The following is a 24,194-nucleotide window of genomic DNA, read 5'->3' as shown; positions in this document are numbered from 1 at the left end:
ATTGGTAAAATGGGCTGCAGCAGTAGGGCCTGTAACAACAATGTTGTCGAGGTAATTAATGCAACTGGGAATGTCCTGCAGAAGTTGTTCCAAGAAGCATTGGAAAATGGCCGGGGCGCTAGCCAGGTCGAACGTGAGGCCAGCGGGCATATTCAGGACAGTGAGGGCTTGAGAAGCTTTATCCGAAAGAACCTGGAGGTACCTCTCAGCGAGTCAATTTTGGTAAAGTAACGACCACCAGCCAATCGATGTAAGAGATGATCAGACCGAGGGAGTGGAAAGTCGTCCACCTGGAGCTGGATGTTGAGGGTCGCCGAAAAGTCCCCAAAGAGACGGAGACACCTGCCTGGCTTTTGGACGATGACGAGAGGTGTTGCCCAGGGGCTGAACTGAACAGGCTGTAGCACCCTGTCCTTTTGCAGACGGTCCAATTCGTCGTGCAGTGGCTGCTGGAGAGCGACGGGGACCTGCCTAACCTGGAAGTATCGAGGGCAGGCTGACGGCCAGAGGTGGAGCGTTGCTGCAAACCCCTTGGCGCACCCGATGCCGGGGGAGAAGCTATCCTGGAATTCGGTGCAGAGGGAGTCAACTTTGGGAAACGGCAGCTCTGAAGAAACCAGATGTACATGATCATCGATCCTGAACCCGAACATTTGGAAAGCATCCAACCCAAACAGATCGGTAGCATTGGAACTGTTGACTGCCTGAAAAGAAATCGTATGACCGACCACCGTCGTGAACTGCCCCAACAAGGCGATTTCCTGTCTGTTGTATGTAAGTAGGCGTCGAGGGGCCGGATGAAGGCTTGGCGCTCCTAAAACGGTCTAGGTAGTGTAATTGAGCAGGGATACCGCAGCCCCTGTATCGACCTGCAGTCGAACTGGCTTACCCAATAGGGTGACATCAATATACAGTTTGGGGGACGCCAAAGACACAACTTGGTTGATGTCCACGGACGCCCTGGTGTCAGAGTGCCTGGAGATTGGCGCCGTGGCAGAGCGACAGACAGAGGCAAGGTGCCCGTCCCGACTGCAACGGCGACACGTCGCCCAGCGGTCAGGACAATGCTCCTGTTCATGCTGGGAATAGCATCCTGGACATGATGGAAGGCCCAGGGGTTCTCTGCGGCGGCGTTGCTGGCCCCGTGAGAGCTGCTGGTTGTCTTCCTTGAACGACCGTCTTTTTTTGTTTTCCGTACGCCGAGAAGATGCCGGGGCGGTGCGCTGGGGAGTGCGGTGTGAAGGTGCGTATACGGCCGCAATGTCCTCCTGGACGTCGGAACTCTCTTCTCGGACGACTGCGACGTCGGTCCACGTTTCCAATCTGTGGTCAGCTGCAGTGGGAACTTCAAACTTGAATGCAAGGTCTATGATCTAGCGACGGGTCCTCCAACTTTAAGGCGTCGTGGCAGAAAGCCGCGTCTGGGGCAGCTTGGATCAGGTGATCCCAGACCACGTCATCTGCGTAAGATTCCCGGGATATGCGGGCGACAAAGTTACACTTCCGAGAGATACCTTTGAGTTCAGCAGTCCATTGTCGGTACGTGTGATCGGGTTCCTTTCGACTCTGGTAAAATTCCACTCTTGCTGCCATGACGTGATATCTGCGGCGATAATAGGAGGTGAGACACTCACATATGGCGGTGAAGGTGAGACTGTCAGGATCACATGGCTTGAGTTTCGTCAGGAGCTCGTACATACGGGAGACATTCCAAGAAAGAAAATAGGCTCTCTGATCATTTTCCTGGGATACCTGATGAATCCGGAAATGTTGACGAATCCTCTTTTCATATGTTTCCCAATCTTCAGCGTCTTCATCGAATGCTGGGAACGCTGGCGGTGTCGGTGGTGAAGACTTTGAATTTCAGCAATCAGTTGCTGCTGCAGTATTGCGAAATGTTGAAAAAGTTGATTCAGTACCTGCTGCACTGATAGATTCTGCTGCTGCAGTTGTGATTGCGCTTGTTGTTGTTGTAGTTCCATCTTCTTTGGGTTGTCGAATCCTTACTCATCGCCACTGTTGTATTCTCCAACAGTTTATTGAACGTAACTACTTCTACAATACAATAACTGGCTGTACAATAGATGTAGACTTCCGTCGATCTAGCCAGAGATGTGGTTCCTCTCGATCGACTGGTACTTCGATCGGCAGTACAGTACCGCGGCTTCAGTGATATCTTCTCGGAGACTCTGCTACAACGGTTGCCATTAGCAGCGGACGAAGACTGGTCTGCCTTTGACCGGTCGGGCCTATATAGAGAGCTGGACCCAATAGAAACGCGGCGTAGGAATCCGTGGCCGGATATGTCGCGGTGACCTCTGCAAGGAAAGGTTCCTATTAATCAACTTGAATCTTCGGCGTGTTTACCTGATGTCTTTAGCTGTTGGTTTGTTTCCCTCATAGCGTGGCTGTTATGCGGTGCTGCCTGCCATTTAGGGGAACCCAATGGCAGACAGGACATGAGTGTCCTTCAGTTGTGAGCAGGACCAGTGCAGCTGACGTATTACCCCACTACACGTCAACCATACCGGGTATATCGGGAGAAAATTTAGCGACAAAATATAGTCCTGGAATTACGTTGACGGTGGGCTGTATCTTCCCGTGTTCCCAGACAGAATGTAAAAACATGTAGCTCTCACAATATTACATCGCTATGTCACAGTAAGACTCATGAACAGATGCGGAACTACTCCGAAGTAAACGCGTCCTCACCACACACAAACGAAACTGAGTAAAGACCACAGTGTAGGAAAAAGAAACTATTTACGTACGCGAAGTCATATACTCACAGAGTCACAGTACAATAAATCGCGAGCTTAGAGAGTTGCAGAGATTGAGGACCGTTTGTCGATAACACTATTCTCCAAAGACTGTGTGGATTCAAACAGCGCACAACACACGCACAATGAGCTCTGTAGAAACAGGCTGCACATACCCGATAACACTGCAATCGGCACCATATTTGTGATGAAATGCTGTTCCTCTCTGCAGGTGCTACTGCTGCAGCAGTGAACCATGAGGTTTCACGTCGCCATTGCGAGCCTGTGGTCAGCTGTGGGAATACTGAAGGCGGCAGCCATTCGTCACATCTCCGAATGTGTTGCCGCTACCTCTAAACTGGTTGAGAGAAAGTGTTGAAGCGGCCTACGCAAAGCTGGAAAATTGGGGGGACGCAGCGACCTGTGTGCGTCATTAGGAGTAACGGACAAGAGATTTCTTTCATCTCCACCTGTGTGTCAGAAGACTATGGCTCCAAGGCGGCCGTTAAGGAGCCATATCTGAACAACACCCACACACACTAGCGACGCGCTCCAATCGCAGGAGGATGTTTCGATAAGGCTAACAACGTGGTACCTGCCGAAAGTACAGAGAATTCTTTATCAATAAAAACGCACTGAAATTAATGATGCGTTAAAACTACACCCTTTTACAACATCTACACATCCATCTCAAAGTATCAGATGTATTCCAGTCTCATGAATCATAACAATAAAAAGACGTCACGGTCAACAACATCTAATCGAGTATTACTGCCCCAGTAGACAAAGTGCAAGACGATCTTTGGGCTACATGTCTTTATATGAAAGCTTTAATAGGTAACGGCCTAAGTCTCCTCGACAAACAATTCCAACGTAACCTATCAGGAAGGTATAATTTGGTCTATATCGTAACCAGTAATGCAGCCACGAATTATCGTTGCGGTATCAGAATTATTTTCTAAATTTTTTTGCCATATTCATCCACATCTACAGGATTACTCTGCTATTCATAATAAAGGGCCTGGCAGAGGGTTCAATGAACCTCCTTCAAGCTGTCTCTTTACCGGTCCACTCTCGAACGGCGAGCGGGAAAAACGAGCACAATTTTTTCTGTGCGAGCCCTGATTTCTCTTATTATATCATGATGATCATGTCTCCCTATGTAGGTGGGTGCCAACAGAATCTTTTCGCAATTGGAGGAGAAAACTGTGGTGTCACCGCCAGACACCACACTTGCTAGGTGGTAGCCTTTAAATCGGCCGCGGTCCGTTAGCATACGTCGGACCCGCGTGTCGCCACTATCAGTGATTGCAGACCGAGCGCCGCCACACGACAGGTCTAGAGACTTCCTAGCACTCGCCCCAGTTGTACAACCGACTTTGCTAGCGATGGTTCACTGACAAAATACGCTCTCATTTGCCGAGACGATAGTTAGCATAGCCTTCAGCCGCGTCATTTGCTACGACCTAGGAAGGCGCCATTACCAGTTACTATTGATACTGAATCATGTACAGTCAAGAGCGCCGCTCCTCATTAATGGATTAAAGTTAAGTATTCCACCAGCAACGTCCGTTTTTCTGAAGTCTAATTTCCTTGGCCTGTTCCAGACCTCACGCCAGCCTGCGTGAGCTAAAACGCGTGCCTTTCGGCTTCCACTAATAATACGGTGTTGGCTCTCCTGCCAACCCACAACAAAAACTTGTGATTAGAATTTCATGAGAAGATCCCGCGCAACGAAAAACGCCTATGTTTTAATGATTGCCACTCCAATGTCTGTGGTACTATCTTCTCTATTTCGCGATAATACAAAATGAGCTGCCCTTCTTTGAACTTTTTCGATGTCATCCGTCGTTTCCACCTGATGCGGATACCACACCGCACAGCAGTACTCCAGGATAGGGCGGAGAAGTAGACCTGCTACACCTTCTAAGTGTTCTGCCAATAAATCGCAGCCTGCCGGAGTGACCGAGCGGTTCTTGGCGCTACAGTCTGGAACTGTGCGACCGCTACGGTCGCTGGTTCGAATCCTGCCTCGGGCATGGATGTGTGTGATGTCCTTCGGTTGGTTAGGTTTAATTAGTTCTAAGTACTAGGGGACTGATGACCTCAGAATTTAAGCCCCACAGTGCTCAGAACCATTTGAGCCAATAAATCGCAGTCTTTGATTGCCTCTATCCACATTTTCTATGTGATCGTTCCAATGTATTTTATTTGAAATTGCAATCTCTAAGTATTTAGTTGAAGTTACAGCCTCCAGATTTGTGCGACTTTTGGCGCAATCGAAATTCAGCGGATTTTGAGAGCTCGTTTCTCTGGATGCGGCAGGATAAGGTTACGATTGAGGATGGGGCCGTAATCAGTTACTCTCGGTTGCGCAAGAAATACGTTAACTTTATTTAAAGAAATTATAATTTTAAAACAATCTCTTAAAGTCACAATTGACTATGATAGCACAGAAAAAAATTCCACAATTTTAGCGCTGGAGGCCAGCAACAATAACCTCAAACAACAAACGGCGGAAGGCCTGAAATAAAAGTCTGAAGAACAATTCTAAATAGCACTTTTAAAATAAATAACTTGCTTTTAAAATAAATAGCTTGCTTTTAAAATAAATAGCTTGCTTTTAAAATAAATAGCTTGCTTTTAAAACAGATTTGCTTAAAAACCTTACTGTAACACGTCTGAAGGCCTTATCACCAAAGAAGTGAAATTATTGCTCGGCTGAAGGTCATGTCAATAATAAGAGAATTACAAATATCTTTAAAACAAACATCACAATCTAAGGAATCAAGACAAGCGGTTCTCAGCAAGTGTTCCAAGGGCCTTGGAAGGTAAATCAAACGTAAGGTACGGTGAGGCAGGCAGCCAAGAGTTGTATTCACGTAACAGGATGACAAAACTACTGAAACTAGGGGCACAAACGCTCCGACCGACCGACTAACCAGTCTGCCTAACGTCCAATCACCGGTACAACGATGGAATATTTTTAGGCAAGGGCGAAGAGACAGACAGCACTACGTCTTCAGAAAACACCCAAGGCCGAAGGAAACACCAGGACCGACGTAGTAGACCTCCACGCCCCCCCCCCCCCCACACACACACAAAAATATGCACAGTACAATACAAGAAGTTCAAGAAGTTGTCAAACTACACGCCGTGTCGGACAGCATCAACACGACGAGGAAAGGCACACCACCTCCAGGGCAGGTAACTGGGGCGTTAGCGGCCACAAGGCAGAAAATACCACTGGTTGTACTTCACTAACAAGAATAATACCAAATTCAGTGATGAATAACAAATAGAGAAAGACGGCTGCAATATTTCACCGCCTCTGAACACTTCACTTGTTGGCGCCAGGGTCAGCGGCCCTGGAAGCAACAACCCGCCTGCAAAAGTCGAGATCTCAGAATAGTCAAGGTTGCATTAGCATTTAACTCTTCACTCAAACGTCCAGGGTTCGGTGTGCAACGAAGTCGTCGCTCTCGCAGCTACCCCTCCTCGATCCGGCAGTGGCAGCACGCCGCCAGCAACCCCTGCTTGCCCCTCGCGCTGCATGGACCTGCTCGCTGCTGCGCCCCCAAACGACCTCATGTCCGTTCACCCTCCCACTCACACCAAATCCAGTACGCAGACAGCATTAAAATAACTGCTCATTCAAAACCACGAGATACACACGGAGCCCGGAAAACAATTACGACAACAATTCACAATACTAAAACGAGTCACTATGAAACAACATGGACGAATTAGAAGTCGGCACGAACACAGAGAAGCCAGAAGCGGTCGGAAGACCAAATGTACGTCGTCCGCTGCGACGACCGACCGAACGACCAACCAACAGTCGTCTCCACTCAAGTCAGGCAGAGGAAAGATTCCAGTATAAATCTTCGACTGACAACTTATTTCCATGGGATCACTTCGACGGCCGGCCACCCCCACACACACACACACACACACACACACACACACACACACACACACACACACACACACACACACACACGTGAAAGTTGCACTACTCAAATATCACGACCCATTCAACTAAAACTCGCTGAATCCGGTCCTTGACGTGGTCGTGCACTCTCGCGACCACACCCTTCCGCCGGACAGTGGATGTGTGTCGCCAGCAGTCGGGCGAGCACTGGCTGTCCGGACCTCACTGCTGCTCTCTCCCAAATCCTCTTGTTCGACACACGACGGCCCGGAAATACTACAGGCTGCTCCAAAGATGGTACCACAGTAAGCGCTATCGATAAGCGCTGCTGCTGCTGCCACTCACGGACAGACAACGCGAGCAAACGTAGCGGCGCCAGTGAACACAATAAGAAAACGAGGCGCCACTATCGCTATTACAAGATGCCAGGCTATGATCCTGATCAGTTACCGCTTAGCAGCCAGCTATTGTTGCTCGAGCATCACATTAGCGAAGCTGTTACTTCACGTCATCAAGAGAAACAAGAATATTCATATCTTCAGTATCATTGTCGTCCAATTGTTTTGATTGTGATTATTGCGTCTGCTGACTCATCAAGTAAATATAATAGTCGTAGTGATGGGAGTGCAATAAAAATTAAGGTAATTGCGGGTAATGCTGTTCAGATAGTTTCAATTAAATGTCCATAATGTATATTTCGGTTTGTATAGCTCTTTGTGGATCGGAGTGTGGAAACAGATCCCTTCATCTGGCAGGTAGGTTAGAAAATTTAAAAAAGGAAATGGAAAGGTTGAAGATATAGCAGAAATTAGAGAGGTTTGGTGGCAGGAGGATGAGGGCTTCTGGTCCGGCGAATAAAAGGGTTGTAATTACAAAGTCAAATATGGGTAATGCAGGAATGGTTTAGTAACGAATAAGATGGGTGGTTGTTTGAGGTTTAAGGGACCAAACAGCAAGGTCATCAGTCCCTTGTTTCAAATATGCTCCATTCCGCTAATGCGACATCTCAGGAAAGTCAGAACAACAAAACGGAAAAAGGTAAATACGTAATGGGGCAGACATGTTGTCATTGGTAAAAACAAAATGAGGGAAGTCGGCAAGAGAACGAACCCAACGCTATGCTGAAGCAGCATAGGCAAGACCACCTGTGACTTAAAAGGTGCAACCACTAGAATGTAGAAATACGTATGGGAAAAGGAGACTAACCAATCCTTAAAAAACAAAGAGGTAAAAACCGAGTAAAAGGGGAAGAAAAGAGGATCTCGGTCAGGGAGGTGAATCGGGAATCTCCCAACACGGCTTACAGTGGGAGACACCCAAACACTCACTCACCGCCCTGCCCCAACACCAGAGAGATTAAAAACCTTAAAACTGAGAATAAGAACCACTTTCCCGGAGGAAACCGAGAACCAGAGAGACCATCCGGGAATCGTCAGCCAACATCAAAGGTAAAGTGCGGGGGAGTCTGTACTTAGCACGCAGAGCCAAAAGAAGGGGGCATTCAACCAAAATGTGGGCTACTGACTGGAGGGCTCCACAACCACAAAGTGGGGGTGGCTCATCACGCAAAAGAAAACCATGGATCAGCCTGGTATGGCCAATGCGGAGACGACACAGTATGGTTGAGTCCTTTCGGGAGAGGCGAAAGGAAGAACGCCACGGGCCTGGTGTCACCTTAATCGCACGAAGTTTATTAGACAGTGGAGTAGCCTCCCAAGAATTGGCCCATGACTGTGCGAAGTGGGATTTTACGTGAAGCCGTAAATCCGCTGCAGGAGGGGCTACTGAAAACGGGGGTAAGTAACTGCTCCCCCAGCCAAACGATCAGCGAGCTCATTACCCGGGATACCCACATGGCCAGGGACCCAAAGGAAGTCAATAGAACAAGCAGCATGGTGAATGTCAGCGAGATGTTCATGGATGGCAGAGACCAAGGGATGGCGCGAAAAACACCGGTCAATAGCAAGAAGGCCACTCATCGAGTCCATACATAACAAAACGCGGTTGTGTTGGACTGTTCAACAAAGCTAAGGGCCTGGGAAATTGCCATCAATTCCGCAGTAGACACCCCACATGTGTGTGGCAGCAGATGATTTTCCGTTCCAACAGAGGACTTGAAGGCATACCCAACATGATCAGCAGATTTAGAGCCATCAGTGTAAAGAACAACAGGATCACGAAACTCCCATAAAATTTGGCGGAAAAAGGAACGCAACACCTCCGGGGGGATGGAATCCTTCGCACCTCCGTGGAGATCCATCCGAATTCGAGGCCGAGGAACTAACCAAGGAGGGGCGGAGGGGAGGGAGCGAGGAAGACAGGAAAAAGAAGGAAGCTGAAAATCACGGCAAAGAGACGCAAGGCGGAGCCCAACCGGTAAACCCGCCCAAGGGCGGGAGTCGGGTGTGCGACGTCCATGGTCTGGGAACAGGATAGAATAGGATGGATGATTGGAGAGGAACGGATAGTGAGTGCATAAGACACCAAAAGCTGGGACCGCCAAACAGAAAGGTGGGGGGGGGGGGGTGGGGGGGTGAGGGAGATCCCAGCTTCAACCAGGAGACTATCAACAGGGATAGTAGGGAAGGCACCGGTGGCCAAACGGATACCACGATGGTGGACTGGATCCAGCACGTGCAGTGTGGAAGGAGCAGCTGAACCATAAACTTGACAACCACAGTCCAAGCGAGACAGAACTAGAGCATGATAAAGACGGAGAAGGAGGGAACAGTCCGCACCCCAAGAGGAGTGGGCAAGGGAGCGAAGGACAGTGAGTTTACGGAAACTTCCTACCTTCAGGAGTCTCATATGGGGCAGCCAAGTGAGCTTGTTGTCGAAAAGAAGACCCAGGAAACGAAACTGTGGGACCACAGGCAATTGCTGTGCAGCGACGTAGAGCTCTGGATCAGGGTGGACCGTAGTACGGCGACAGAAGTGGCACACCCGCGATTTTAAAGGAGAGAATTGAAACCCGTGTGAGAGGGTCCATGCAGAGGCACGCCGTATAGCCACCTGGAGCTGCCGTTCTGCAGATGCCATCGAGAAGGAACTAACCCAAACGCAGAAATCATCCACATTCAGGGCAGGGGCGACCAAGGGACCGACAGAGGCCCCAAGTCCATCGATAGCAATGAGGAAAAGGACACTCAAGACAGAACCCTGTGGGATGCCCGTCTCCTGGGTCCGTGGAGAACTGAAAGCAGTACCAACCGGAACTCTGAATGACCAATGGATCAGGAACTGCCGGATAAAAATCGGGAGTGGGCCCCAAAGACCCCACTGATGAAGGGAAGTAAGATGTGATGGCGTCAAGCCGTGTCATAGGCCTTGCGAAGGTCAAAAAACACTGCAACCAAATGGCGGCGCTGGGAAAAAGCCTGCCGAACTGCGGATTCCAAGCGAAGTAAATGATGGATTGGAGGCCGTCCCTCTCGAAAGCCACACTGGTAATGGGACAAGAGATCCCGAGATTCGAGGACCCAATTGAGCCGACAGGCTACCATCCGTTCAAGTAACTTACAAACAACATTGGTCAAACTAATTGGCCAATAGCTGTCAACAGATAGGGGGTTCTTACCAGGCTTAAGGACAGGAACCACAATGCTATCCCTCCACTGAGAAGGAAGTCATCCTGGAGCCAGATATGGTTAAACACCCGAAGAAGATGTTGCCGTTGTGGAGCACAGAGATGTTGAAGCAGTTGGTTATAAATGGAATCTGGGCCAGTGGCCGTATCATTAGAAGAAGATTCTGACTCAAAAGGGGTGAAACATAAGGTGACAGCTTCAGCTCGCTGTTTTTGGTGAAGGAAAGCAGCTGGATAGGAGGCTGACGCTGATGCCACAGCAAAATGGGTTGCAAGATGTTCTGCAAGAACTAATGGGTCCGTACAAATGCCATCTGGGAGGTGAAGGCCTGGGAGGGTGGACGGCCGATGGCAACCTTGGAGAGAGCGAAGTGTAGCCCATACCCATGACAGAGGAACAGTAGAACCAAGGGAAGAAACGAATCGTTTCCAACATATGCGCTTGCTCTGTTTGATTAAATAACGAGCTTTAGCGCGGAGGCGTTTAAAGCTAGTAAGGCTGGCTATGGATGGGTGCCTCGTAAGGTGTTGCAAAGCTCGACGGCTATCATGGATGGCAATGGCCGTACTCCACCATGGGACTTGCCAGCGACGAAATGGTCCATATGAGCGCGGGACAGCAAGGCTAGCAACGCGAACAATCGCCTCAGACACGTCACGTAGGACGTCATCAATACGACCCGAAAGAGAGGGAGAAAACACGACCTTTGCAGTGTATAGAGGCCAATCGGCGCGTCGGAAAGACCAACGAGGTAACCTGTCCATCGGGGAGCGGGAAGGGATAATCAACGGGAAATAGTCACTATCCAAAGGTCGTCGTGTGGCGACCAGCGTAATGAAGGGAGGAGAGAGGGAGAAGAAAGAGGGAGAAGAAAGAGGGAGATCAATGGCAGAAAAGGTACCATGACCAGCACTGAAGTGAGTAGGGGAGCCATCATTAAGAAGGCACAGGTCGTGGTCTGCAATAAATTGGTCTATAAGATAACCTCGTCTAGATGGAAAGGCACTGCCCCACAAGGGATGATGAGCATTAAAATCCCCAAGGAGGAGGAAGGGAGGAGGAAGTTGCTGAAGAAGGGCAGTTAAGGCAGCAGGTGTAAGAGTGCTGTCAGGAGGGAGATAAAGATTGCAAACTGTGACCGCAGAGTCTAAATGGACCCTAACAGCAACCGCTTCCAATATAGTTTGAAGAGGAATCCATGTGCTAGCAATGTCTGTACAGACCAACGTACAAACGCCACCAGAAGCTCACAGGGGTCCAACCCGATTTCGACAGAAAACACAGAACACACGGAGGGTCGGTGAGCGAGCATCAGTAAAATGAGATTCCTGGAGAACCACACAAGCTGCAGAGTAGGACGAAAGAAGGGATTTCAATTCCGGAAGGTGACGATAGTATCCATTACAATTCCATTGGAGAACCACAGAACGATGGTTTAAATGGGGGCTGAACACGCTAAATCTAGTCATACCGCCGTGTCCCCACCCGTCACCGACAAGGAGGGGGCGACATCCATGAACGACAGGTCAGAATCCGGTTGTGAAGTGGGGAAGGGACCTCCGGTGACACCAGAGGCTCTTTGTCCCGGGACTTGTGTTTCTTCTTCATTTCAGGCTGAAATCGAGGAGGGCTGTGTGGCATAAAGGAGCCAGCTGCAGCAAGATCAGGAACAGAAAGAGACCGGGCGACCTGGGGGCCGACAGACCGCGGCTCTCGCGGTCGTCGCGCGGCAGCAGACCTTTGGCTTGGAAGGTGCCGGGAAGGGGCATCCCGGGAGAGGCGCCCTTGACCGGCAGACGCCGAAGGAGTGGGACACTTCTCCGGCTGGGGAGGGGGAGCAGCGCCCATAGGAGGTGGTGTGGGAGCCGCAGGGGTGGGGGGGAGGAGAGGGGTCCGCGATGGGTGTAAGGAAGGGGGAGGAAGGGTTGTAGATGTAACCAAGGCGTAACTAGATGTCATGGACACAAGGTGAAGTCGTGTATATTTCTTACAGGCCTCTGTGTAGGTTAAACGATCGAGGGACTTCTACTCCTGTATCTTCTTTTCCTTCTTATATACTGGGCAATCTGGTGAACGTGGAGAATGACTACCATGACAATTTACACACACAGGAGGGGGAACACAGGGACTCACCTCATGGAGTGAACGTCCACAGTCACCACAGAGGGGCCTGTGAACAGCGGGAAGACATGTGTCCAAAACGCAAGCACTTAAAACACCTCATAGGAGGTGGGATGCACAGCTTCACATCACAGCGATTGACCATAATCTTAACTTTCTCCCCTTCAAAAGCCAGGATAAAGGGACCAGTATCAATACGATTATCTTTAGGACCCATCTGAACACGCCAAACAAAGTGAACACCACGCCGTCCGAGATTGTCCCGAAGTTCATCAGTTTGAAGGATGAGGTCCCTGTGAAAAAACACACCTTGTACCATATTTAGAGACTGGTGGGGGGTAATGGACATAGGAATTGTGCCAAAATGGGTACAGGCACGAAGGGCCGCAGATTCGGCAGCTGAACTAGTTTTATCGGCAACGAACCCGACTGCATCTTGCTCAGGGAGTCCACTTCGCCAAGCTTGTCTTCAATGTGTTCCACAAAGAATAAAGGTTTGGTATTGGTGAAAGTATCTCCATCAGTCCTGGTGCAAACTAGATAACGGGGGAAAGGTTTTGCCCCTAGCCGACGGGACTGACCCTCTTCCCAGGGGGTAGCCATGGAAGGGAAGGCCGAAGGGGCAAGAGAAGCAGCACTTGAGGAATCAGTTCCATGCAGAGAGATGGCCGCAGAATAACAGCCTGAGTTCTGGACCCGTACGCATTTCATTTGCATAGCGTCCGCCCACTCTGATCAGGGGCTCTCCTCACGGGGAGCACCCAGCCACAGCAAGGGCCGTCTGGCACACCGGCCATTGCTGGGGGTTCCGATGCTCCAGGATGACGAGCAACCACTCCAAGGCATGCATGAGGAGGTCACAGCTCAGGTATCAGAAGTGTGATCCGTGTGTGTTCAGGGGGCTCAACCAAAAGGGTACATAGCGACCCCACCACACGGGCTGGCTACCGTGCTGGCTATGCACCCTAGTATCAGACAACGACGTGAAAGAAAAGGTGGAATGTACCAGGAGGGCGCACGTCTGAGACACTAGGTAAGGTGCTCTTCCCAAATGGCTCACACTATGGAGGAGAAATTTTGTAATGGAGGTCAAACCCCAGAGGAGACCTAGGAATGCCAAAAAGAGGAGATGATTATGCAACAAAGCCGAATTGGAAAACCAAAAGAACCAGGAGGATAGCGGGGGCCAACATAAGCAAGGACACCAACAGAGGGAGAAGAGAGGGCGAGGGGAAGGGGGAAATGAGGGGAAATGAGGTTCAGGGTGGGTCAGGGAGGTGAAGGTAGGGAGAGGGAGGGAGGGGAGGGGGGAAGGGATGGGGGTAGGGATGGGGGTAGGGAGGGGGAAGGGAGGGGGAAGGGAGGGGGAAGGGAGGGGAAATGCAGCCCTGGAGAGAAAGAAGGCTGCAATGGCTCGGAGCCCCGTGCTCACCACGTACGTATCCACAAAAGATTTGTGGACCCCCTGTGGGGTAACGAATAAGAAAATAGGAATGCGGGTACACTACTGTGAAAAGCATAGTAATGCATTTCCATTGATAAGGTACATTGAGGTAAAAAAAGTCATGGATAGCAATACGAACATATAGAGGTGGATGTAGTACCGCATACATGAAGTATAAAAGGACAGTGCATCGATGGAGCTGTCACTTGTAGCCAGGTGATTCATGTGAAAATGTTTCCAATATCATAATGCTCACACGACGGGAATTAACTGACACTGAAGCGTAATTTGAGCTAGGCGCTTGGGAAATCCATTCCGGAAAGCGTTAGGAAGTTCAATATTCTGCGATCCACAGTGTCAAGAGTGTGCCGAGAATACCACATTTCAGGCATTACCTCTTATCACGCACAATGCAATGGGCGACAGCCTTCACATAACGACAGAGAGCAGCACTATTTGCTTACAGTTGTCAGTGCTAACAGACAACCAACATTGAGTGAAATAAGCGCAGAAATCAATGTGGGACGTACGACGAATGTATCCGCTAGACACAGAGCGGAGAAATTTGTAGTTAATTGTTTACAGCAGCAGACGACCGATGCGGGTGCCTTTTCTGACAGCACAACATCGCCTGCAGCGCCTCTCCTGGACTAGTGACCATTTGAGTTGGATTCTAAATGACTGGACAACTGTGTCGTGGTCGGATGAGTCCCAATTTCAGTTGATAAGAGCCGATGGTAGGATTCGACTAAGGCACGGGCCCCACAGACCCAAGTTGTCAACAAGGCGTTGTGCAAGCTGGTGTAACGGTGCAGGCTATGTTTACATGGGACGGACTGGGTCCTCAGGACCAATTGAACCTATCAGTGGCTGGAAATGGACATGTTTGGCTACTTGCATATCATCAGCAGCCACTGACGGACTTCGAGGTCCCAAATAACGGTCAAATTTCTATGGATTACAATGCGCCACGTTATTGGGCCACAACTATTCGTGACTCGTTTGAAGAACATTCTGGACAATTCGATCGAATGATTCGATTGCCCAGATCGCCTGACACGAATCCCATTTAGGGGACATATAGACAGATCAGTTCGTGCACGAAATCTTGCACTGGCAACACTCCCGCAATTATGGGCGTCTATAGAGGCAGCATGGCTAATTATTTCTGCAGGGGACTTCGAACATCGTGTTCAGTCCATGTCACATCCAATAGCTGCATTACGTCAGGCGGAAGGAGATCCGACAATTTTAGGAGGTATCCCTTGACTTTTGCGACCTCCGAGTAGTGACGAAGCCCACACCTCTCTCTGAATTTTTAGTGAATGAGAATATCCTGGGAGAAAACTGGTAAGCATAGTTTTCCCAGTATGTCACGGTAAGAAACTTATTGGCTGTTGTACTCGTCCGCGTCGGGCGCGAGGAAACCATAGACGACAAACGTAAGCAAAAAATATGAGAAAATGAAATTAATTACACTACTGGCCATTAAAATTGCTACACCACAAAAATGACGTGCTACAGACGCGAAATTTAACCGACAGATGCTGCGACATGCAAATGATTAGCTTTTCAGAGCATTCACACAAAGCTGGCGCCGCTGGCGACACCTACAACGTGCTGACATGAGGAAAGTTTCCAACCGATTTCTCATACACAAACAACAGTTAACCAGCGTTGCCTGGTGAGACGTTGTTGTGATGCCTCGTCTCAGGAGGAGAAATGCGTACCATCACATTTCCGACTTTGATAAAGATCAGACTGTAGCCTGTAGCGATTGCGGTTTATCGTATCGCGACATTGCTGCTCGCGTTGGTCGAGATTCAATGGCTGTTAGCAGAATATGGAATCGGTGGGTTCAGGAGGGTAATATAGAACGCCGTGCTGGATCGCTACGGCCTCGTATCACTAGCAGTCGAGATGACAGGCAGCTTACCCGCATGACTGTAACGGATGGTGCAGCCACGTCTCGATCCCTGAGTCAATAGATGGGGACGTTTGCAAGACAACAACCATCTGCACGAGCAGTTCGACGACGTTTGCAGCAGCATGGACTATCAGCTCGGAGACCATGGCTGCCGTTATCCCTGACGCTGCATCATCACAGACAGAAGCGCCTGCGATGGTGTGCTCAACGACGAACCTGGGTGCACGAATGGCAAAAAGTCATTTTTCGGGTGGATCCAGGTTCTGTTTACAGCATCATGATGGCCGCATCCGTGTTTGGCGACATCGCAGTGAACGCACATTGCAAGTGTGTATTCGTCGTCGCCATACTGGTGTATCACCCGGCATGATGGTATGGGGTGCCATTGGTTACACGCCTCGATCACCTATTGTTCGCATTGATGGCACTTTGAACAGTGGACGTTAGATTTCAGATGTGTTACCATCCGTGGCTCTACCCTTCATTCGATCCCTACGAAACCCTACATTTCAGCATTATAATGCACGACAGCTTGTTGCAGGTCCTGTACGGGCGTTTCTGGGTGCAGAAAATGTTCGACTGCTGCCTGGCCAGAACATTCTCCAGATCTCTCACCGATTGAAAACGTCTGGTCAATGGTGGCCGAGCAACAGGCTCCCCACAATACGCCAGTCACTGCTCTTGATGAACTGTGGTATCGTGTTGAAGCTACATGGTCAGCTGTACCTGTACACGCCATCCAAGCTCTGTTTGAGTCAATGCCCAGGCGTATCAAGGCCGTTGTTACGGCCAGAGGTGGTTGTTTTGGGTACTGATTTCTCAGGATCTATGCACCCAAATTGCGTGAAAATGTAATCACGTGTCAGATCTAGTATAATATATTTGTCCAATGAATACCCGTTTATCATCTGCATTTCTTCTTGGTGTAGCAATTTTAATGGCCAGTAGTGTATTTCTGATAACCGATGCAAATTAAGCATCTGTTTACATCACCGTCCAATAACATCATGAAGCAGAACACCACCAGTCCACTGAAACGACAACCTGTGTCATTGTCCCACGTTAATGGACCGATCAGCTTAATACTATTCTTATGTAAAGATATACGCAACAAATGAAAAGAAATGATCGGCAATTTGATCTCTGAGTGGTTCGACCTGGAGATATTCAAGTAAGTAACGAAAGACACGTAATATATCCGGTGGTTCTACCCTCGAACAATTCTTCAGTTATATTTTATTTACTGGCTGTGAACGGTGACAGAAATATTCGTATATAATCCTAGTTGTTATCACAGGACTCAAGAGGTGTGCTTTTTCTAAATAAACGCGATTCATACATTTCCCTTAATATCGTATGTTTAACTAAATACAAAGGACCACAGGAGCAGATGCTTACCCTCTGTAGAATCCGACAGAGAAAACGCCACCATCAGGCGAGGATAGATGAAGTACGTAACGATCGCTTATTTCTTCACCGTCACTATGTATTTTGCATTTGCCGCTTCGCTCACTTACCAAGTGTCTATCCAAACGATTTTAATTACAAAACATTTCTTTGTATAAAAAAAACAGAAGACATTTTTCGGTTCTATAAATTACAGTATTAATAGACTTCTATAAATACGTTTTTGAAATCACTTTGGGGGCAAGGCATAAACGTCTTTCACAGATAATGAGGATATATTATGTGTTATAAGCCCAATGAATGAATGAATGAATGAATGAATGAATGAAGTTATATGATGAACAGAACATACTTTATGCATTCAATCAGTTACCATCTAGTACTTAATTGTTCGTTTAAATATTTTTCAAAATAATTTTACTCTTTTTTTAATGTATTGGTTATGTATGATTTTCTGCTGGCAAATTATTTTCAGAAATATTCTCATTTGCTTGAGTTGTATAATAACCAAATAAAGTTTACTTGCGCACTGATCAATAAACTGTCATTATTATAAGGCTTAGTTTTCAGGATTGGATGAGAACTTTTTTTCAATATTTACATTTGACTGAGGCGAAAGTGAATAGTTGTGTTTACGTGGCATTATACTTTGTTTCCATTCCTCCCAACGGGAAAAAACTCAGCGAGGGATAAAATTTCCATCCAGTTTTGTTTAACATAAAGTTTGCTTCATATTTACAACCGCTACGTAATAGAATTACACACAAAATTGTTTTGCTTTAATTATGTTATCAATATTATTGTACTGTTTGTTTTCAAGTCCGAGCTATTTTTGGCTCAACAGTTTACAAACTGCAGTAAAGTTCTTAAACTTAAGTGTGATACAAATCAGCGTTGAAGTCTTAATTGTAAATTTCATTTGATACGACTGTCTATGTAATTGATACGGAGCTCACATCACACGGTCGGCGGCTCCAATCATCTGTTCTGTTGCGGCTCTGCCGCTACACCAACTGCTTCATAGGAACAAATGCCTGCTGCTGGTACCAAGGTTAGCGCGATGTGTCGCAGGCTGCGCTTCTGCTTTTCACCTCAGCATCGTTTATACGAAACAAATTAAGTGCAGCATCACAGAGACAAAACATTTGTTATCCACTATACGGCACTGAAAAGAGTTTTGCTTAGCATATTTGTCTAGTCAGTTGTTTAATGTAGTTTATACGCAGTTACTACTGTTCGTTCATTTCAAAGTAAGAACACGTTTCCTTGTTGGCAACACTGTCAGCGGTCAGAGCGCTGCATGACATCCACTACACTACAGAATTACTGTTAGCCTGTTGCACATAGTTCAGCTCTCAGCGAATCATATTATAAAACTGTCTACGACAAACGGTAGTTTAGCGTTCTTGTAGGGCACAGGTTATTTATTCAGTCCTTAAAGTTTTTGTACTTTAAACGCGCACAACCATACGTGACAATTGTGGACTTGTTAAGCACTGTTACTGAATACCACAACGGCTGACATCAGTTCGCTTTGTTAGTACCACGTTTATCAGACGCGTTTATTTGTGGTTCGGTGCGAGGACACTTATGAAGATTCACTTGGTTAAAAGCGTTCGTGCATACTTCATCCGATTACCTCCATAATCCGACGCAGCAGAGGTGAGTACAGATTCACGTACTACTATGGGCTTTCACATGTTGTATTTGCTTATGCTTGCGTAGCCTTTCAGTATGTGCTGAGTTCCACAGTGGGTTTTAAACTGCACTATCTACAGAATCATTGTGTCTCTTTTCTCAGGAGCTTCTGTGTACGTTGACAAATAGTTGCTGTGCAAGTATTTTGTTCTCGTGCAAGGTGAAGCTTAATACAACACTAGAATTATTTGTATATTAATATCTCTCTTTTGTGATTTTAGCGGTGGAGCTATGTAACAAGATTTATATGTTCTCATAGTATTCGCTCATGTACTTAGTTACTTGGTTTAGTGGCCTGATGTTTACATGTGAAATATATTTCATAAAAGAAAAACTTTTTTCTTTTCGTACATGGCATCGACATACGACCTTTACTTCCATAGAAATTACGGTGTCTACGCAATAAGCGAAAATTACCACAGGAAAAAATGGGTAAATAAACCGTCCGCCGCGTGCGCGAATCAAACATGGGCATCCAGACACACACAAAGAGAAATTTTGTGTAACTACGAGATTGACAAGATTCAATAAGCAACTCATTTCCTAGATTTTTCTATTAGTACTATGTGCTTGCTTTATTTATGTAGAAAAATTAACAAGAAAAATAATTACTGGCTCCTGCCATAACTTAGCAACTACGTTTGTAAAAATAAGCTAAACATAAGCCATACACAATTACAGATTTGTGCCTTGCTTGCATAGCTAAAGATTTTTATTTCTCTTGCTTGCTGGTATATCCTACCCATACTGGTTGTGCTTACAGTAAAAGTGTGATTTTATGGTGTACATTTTATTATTCACTCCCATACCATGTATCTGTCATAAATTAGTACTTTCCCAAATTATTTTGAATTAACTATTGTACTGTTCAGAACATATTTAAAACTCCTAGCTTTACACGCCACTGTGGTTAGTCCATGAAACAAAGCGTACTTCTACTGCTTCAAAGCTTGTGTCCAAATCGTGATCAGTTGTTATACAAACATATTTGCATATATACATTAGTCCATGAGATTAGTACAGCCGATCATCTGTCCGAGACTGTCATGAATTAAACAGAAATATTTACTATCTATAATTACAAGAGGTTCACTTAACTTTGAAGGATCATGCTTTAAAATTAGAAAAGTTTTTTTTTCATTTTTAGAAGAGAAATTCGCCGGACTGACTACATAATGCCATCCTAACTATTAATACTATATATGAAGCTAAATTCAATAGAAATTGCACCACCTTTCCTTAGGCCCAGGGAAAGCAATACGTCACATGACAGTACTGTATGTGCAGACGAAGTTGGTAGTCGGCGCATGACTGGTGTGAATGACCTGAAGGCATTTCGCAAATACAGTTGCCACTGCGCGCAGTGTCAACTTAGTTTGCGCCTATGATACATCTGATAAGGGACTACCTGCGCATGATATTCGTACCCCTTGATACCAGGCTTATGCGGTAAGACATTTGAATATTTATTCAGCAAATCAGCTAGTTCAGCCTTTTGTTGTGCTGTTAAATGCCCTGATTCGCCTATTTTCGTTTGAATATGGGATAAAATATCCATGGCATCTCCTGTATTCTGACATTCTAGTGCATTATGAACACAGTACTGCCCACCACTAGTGGATAGAGCCTTAGTTTTTATCAGTTTGAGACTTTGGCCTTCACTTTTTCGCAATACCTACCATGACATGATGTTTTCCTTAAGAAACTTACAACTTGTTCCGTTCAGATGGTCGATCTTTGCGTCCCCTCTTCGCAGAAATCCCATGCCTACCAGACAGGAAACAGACAAATTCTTGACAATGATAAACGTTGAGCCCGCGCCGAATAACGCTGCGCGAACGGCTGGGCACGTTTGGGGAGAGTGGTGGTGCTGGTGGTGGTGGGGGTTACGGGCACGCCCTGTAGAGGAACTTCAGAGCGCTGGAGAGGGAGTGCGTTCTAAACTGAAGCGTACGCTCAAAATTTTCGTTTAGTATTAAGTGGAGCCCTCACTTGTATGGTGACCATTCGAAAAGCTCTGCCACCTCTGCTTTCGTTAATATCAAAAAAGAATTCCGCTGAATTGGTTTTCGCCTGGTTTATTAACCATTTGTAATTTTCAGAGAAGCATCATGAGTGCCGAATTTTAATAATACCTGTACTTTTAACTTGTTGCCCTGTTAAAACTTGCTTCTTTTGCCAGAGCACAGCAGAGTTTACAGTTTCACCTCACAAACATGTTGTGCAGAGAGAATTCCGAAACAGTGGCTCATGAAGTTTAAGTAAGGAACTAAGGAAAAGTAAGATCGGTAGCTTATGAAAAACCACACCCGAGGTATAAATATAAACGTGTACTGTCTAATATTGTTCCGAAACCTATAGCATGTGCTTTCTTCGAGAAAGTCTAGTTCGTGGAATAACACGGTAAATGAAGTTCTGCATAATAAACATAAGGAAAAATAGTCTCTTTGCGTTTTATCATTTGCCAAAATCTCATTTCGATATCTCAAACAGTTGAGGAAATATAAGAGATGATGTTGATATTACACTGTGGCTTCATTGATACGTCAGAGCAGTTTTTTCGAGATCGATGACAGACACCAAGTCCCAAGTCTAAACAAAAATTCAGTATGTTAGCTAAATTTAATACACCGCTATAATATAATGTAGTATGCACCGAAAGTTATCATAGCGACTCTTGTTTTTCAATGCAAACTTTTTTGAAATTCGTGCAGCGCCTTACTTCCATGCAAATATTCAACTATGACTATTAAGGAAATTATGTGCACACATTATCATGTAGATGATACTACTGTTCGAACCTCACGTTCCACAGTCACCTAACTAATTGTCCCTTGGCACCAGTAGCACCGGAGACTACACAGTTTTGGAATGGCATTATCGGTACACTAGTTTTACTAGTTACACTTTTGAAAATTTCACGTCACGGACGTTAATACCTGCTCCTCTGTCCAGTACAACTGTCGTGGGTATGCTCTCCACTACAGCATTCACGGCTGCCTGAACTAGTTCTTTAATTTTCATGCACGATTTAAAATCTCCTCACAGTTCTTCTCGAATATCTGTATCCTCTTTATATCGTAGCATACGAAACTTTTCATCAGGTTTCCTCGTAGGTGTATGTTCTGGGTGTTCACAAATTTTTAAAGTCAGTTAAATACGCAAGTGTGAAATTAATAGCATCTACTGTAAAACAGTTACGCTTATCAAGATATTTGTACAACTTCCGCCGCTGTCTATAATAATAATAATTTTCAACTTGTCTGAAAAAATTATGTATATGGAATTTTGTTATTTTGTATATTATTTAGTGCAGTTAATGGCAAGAATGAAACAATGTTTAGTCTTTCACTACTCTCCATTTCATATATTTGTGTAAGTGGCAGTTTTCGCGTCTTTTTTAGTTTTTCTGAAAAATGTACAAGATCATGTATGTACAATTCATGTGTGTACAATTCGTGTATGTACAATTCGTGTATGTACAATTCGTGTATGTACAATTCGTGTATGTACAATTCGTGTATGTACAATTCGTGTATGTACAATTCGTGTATGTACAATTCGTGTATGTACAATTCGTGTATGTACAATTCGTGTATGTACAATTCGTGTATGTACAATTCGTGTATGTACAATTCGTGTATGTACAATTCGTGTATGTACAATTCGTGTATGTACAATTCGTGTATGTACAATTCGTGTATGTACAATTCGTGTATGTACAATTCGTGTATGTACAATTCGTGTATGTACAATTCGTGTATGTACAATTCGTGTATGTACAATTCGTGTATGTACAATTCGTGTATTAGTTAATGAATTGATTTCCAGGCCGATAATCTGGAATTATTACGATGCACGCACACAGCTTACGCGTATTATACACTTCTTTGTTGAATGTTCGCTTCTAGTCACGCTTATTTGATTTCCTCACTTTCTCAAACAACGAATGTCGTCTGAGAGGCCCTGCTTCCTTTTCCTGGTGATTCTGTTTTCTGTTAGCGTTTAATACAGGTTCAAGGGGCCCAGGTTGGATTCACAGCTGGAGCAGAAGATTTTTCTCCATTTGGGGACTGGGTTTTGTGTCACCATCATTTAGCCCAATATGGGCGTCGAATGCAGTAAGTACTTGCCCTCGGCTGCCGAACTTCCCCAAATGGGGGACTCCCGGCTCACAATGCTGTACGCTCATTACGACAGGTTCAACAGAACTGATGTTGACACTGCACAAGAAAGCCGATTCCTGCGCAGTAAACAGCCAACTCCAAACACACACTGCCTTTCACGGAAATTATTAAATTCAACTAAAGCCATCTACCAATGAGGTCACTTGACCAGAACATGAATAAGGCGCTGAGAGCCACGAGGGCCAAAAGCACACTGTCCTTGACCCCCAAATTTAAGTGAATATCAGAGAAACCAGTGAGACAGCTTTTCTTGAATGTTCTGATATACATGTAATGTGGGCCTACAGTGCCGATAAACCTGACCCACCGAAAGGTCAACAGATTTCAGAAGCATTGAATAAATGCTCTACACTCACAATTGACGATGATGTGCTTTATGGTTCTGAGTGCCTCAAATGGATTACTGTAGGATAAAATCCAGAACTTAATGTACTCTATCTCATTCAGAATCTCACAAAGTAGGTGTTTTTTGCCAGTATATCTATAAAATACACCAATGTCCGATCTAATGTTACCATATAGCGGGTGAATTGGCGTATCTGTGCAGTGTGCCAACTGCCTAGTGGGATTTATGCCAAGCAAACGACTGCTGCAGTGCGCTGTCACCTGGTGGCATTGATGTAAACTTGTAGATGAGTGCTGTGAACCGTGCACATTGCTTATCAAATCCGTATGTATTTGGCCCGTGAATGTGCGCCCGTTATCGTGATACAAAGTTTCAGTTTCACTGAGTCAGGGGAACAATGTAGCGTAGCGCGGTAGGTGTCATTTATTTCGGGTTACCCCATCTACATTATGTTTAAAGCGTTCAAAGAAAAATAACCAATAAATCAGCAAGGTGCCAAATGGTACGGTGTTCATGTGCTCTTGTGCTCTTACCCAACAGCTGCCACTGCTCTTCATGCCGTCTACCACTCGCCCCCCTTTCTGACTGTCGTAGTGAGTACGATGGGGGCGGTTTTAGTATGACCCACCAGCGTTGCTTGAGGACCATTCCTGGGACACCTCTAAAGTGCTCACGGTATGATTTTGCGTGAGTGGCGTCCAGTGAGGCGCAGGCCCCGTGTTTTGTCCCGATATACTGCGTCCATTATTTCTGTCATTGTTATTCATCGACAGTTTCCTAGAAT

This window comes from Schistocerca piceifrons, unplaced genomic scaffold (assembly GCF_021461385.2).
Source record: "Schistocerca piceifrons isolate TAMUIC-IGC-003096 unplaced genomic scaffold, iqSchPice1.1 HiC_scaffold_2340, whole genome shotgun sequence".
Taxonomy (NCBI): Eukaryota; Metazoa; Arthropoda; class Insecta; order Orthoptera; family Acrididae; genus Schistocerca; species Schistocerca piceifrons.
Note: the sequence above shows the minus strand (reverse complement) of the source record.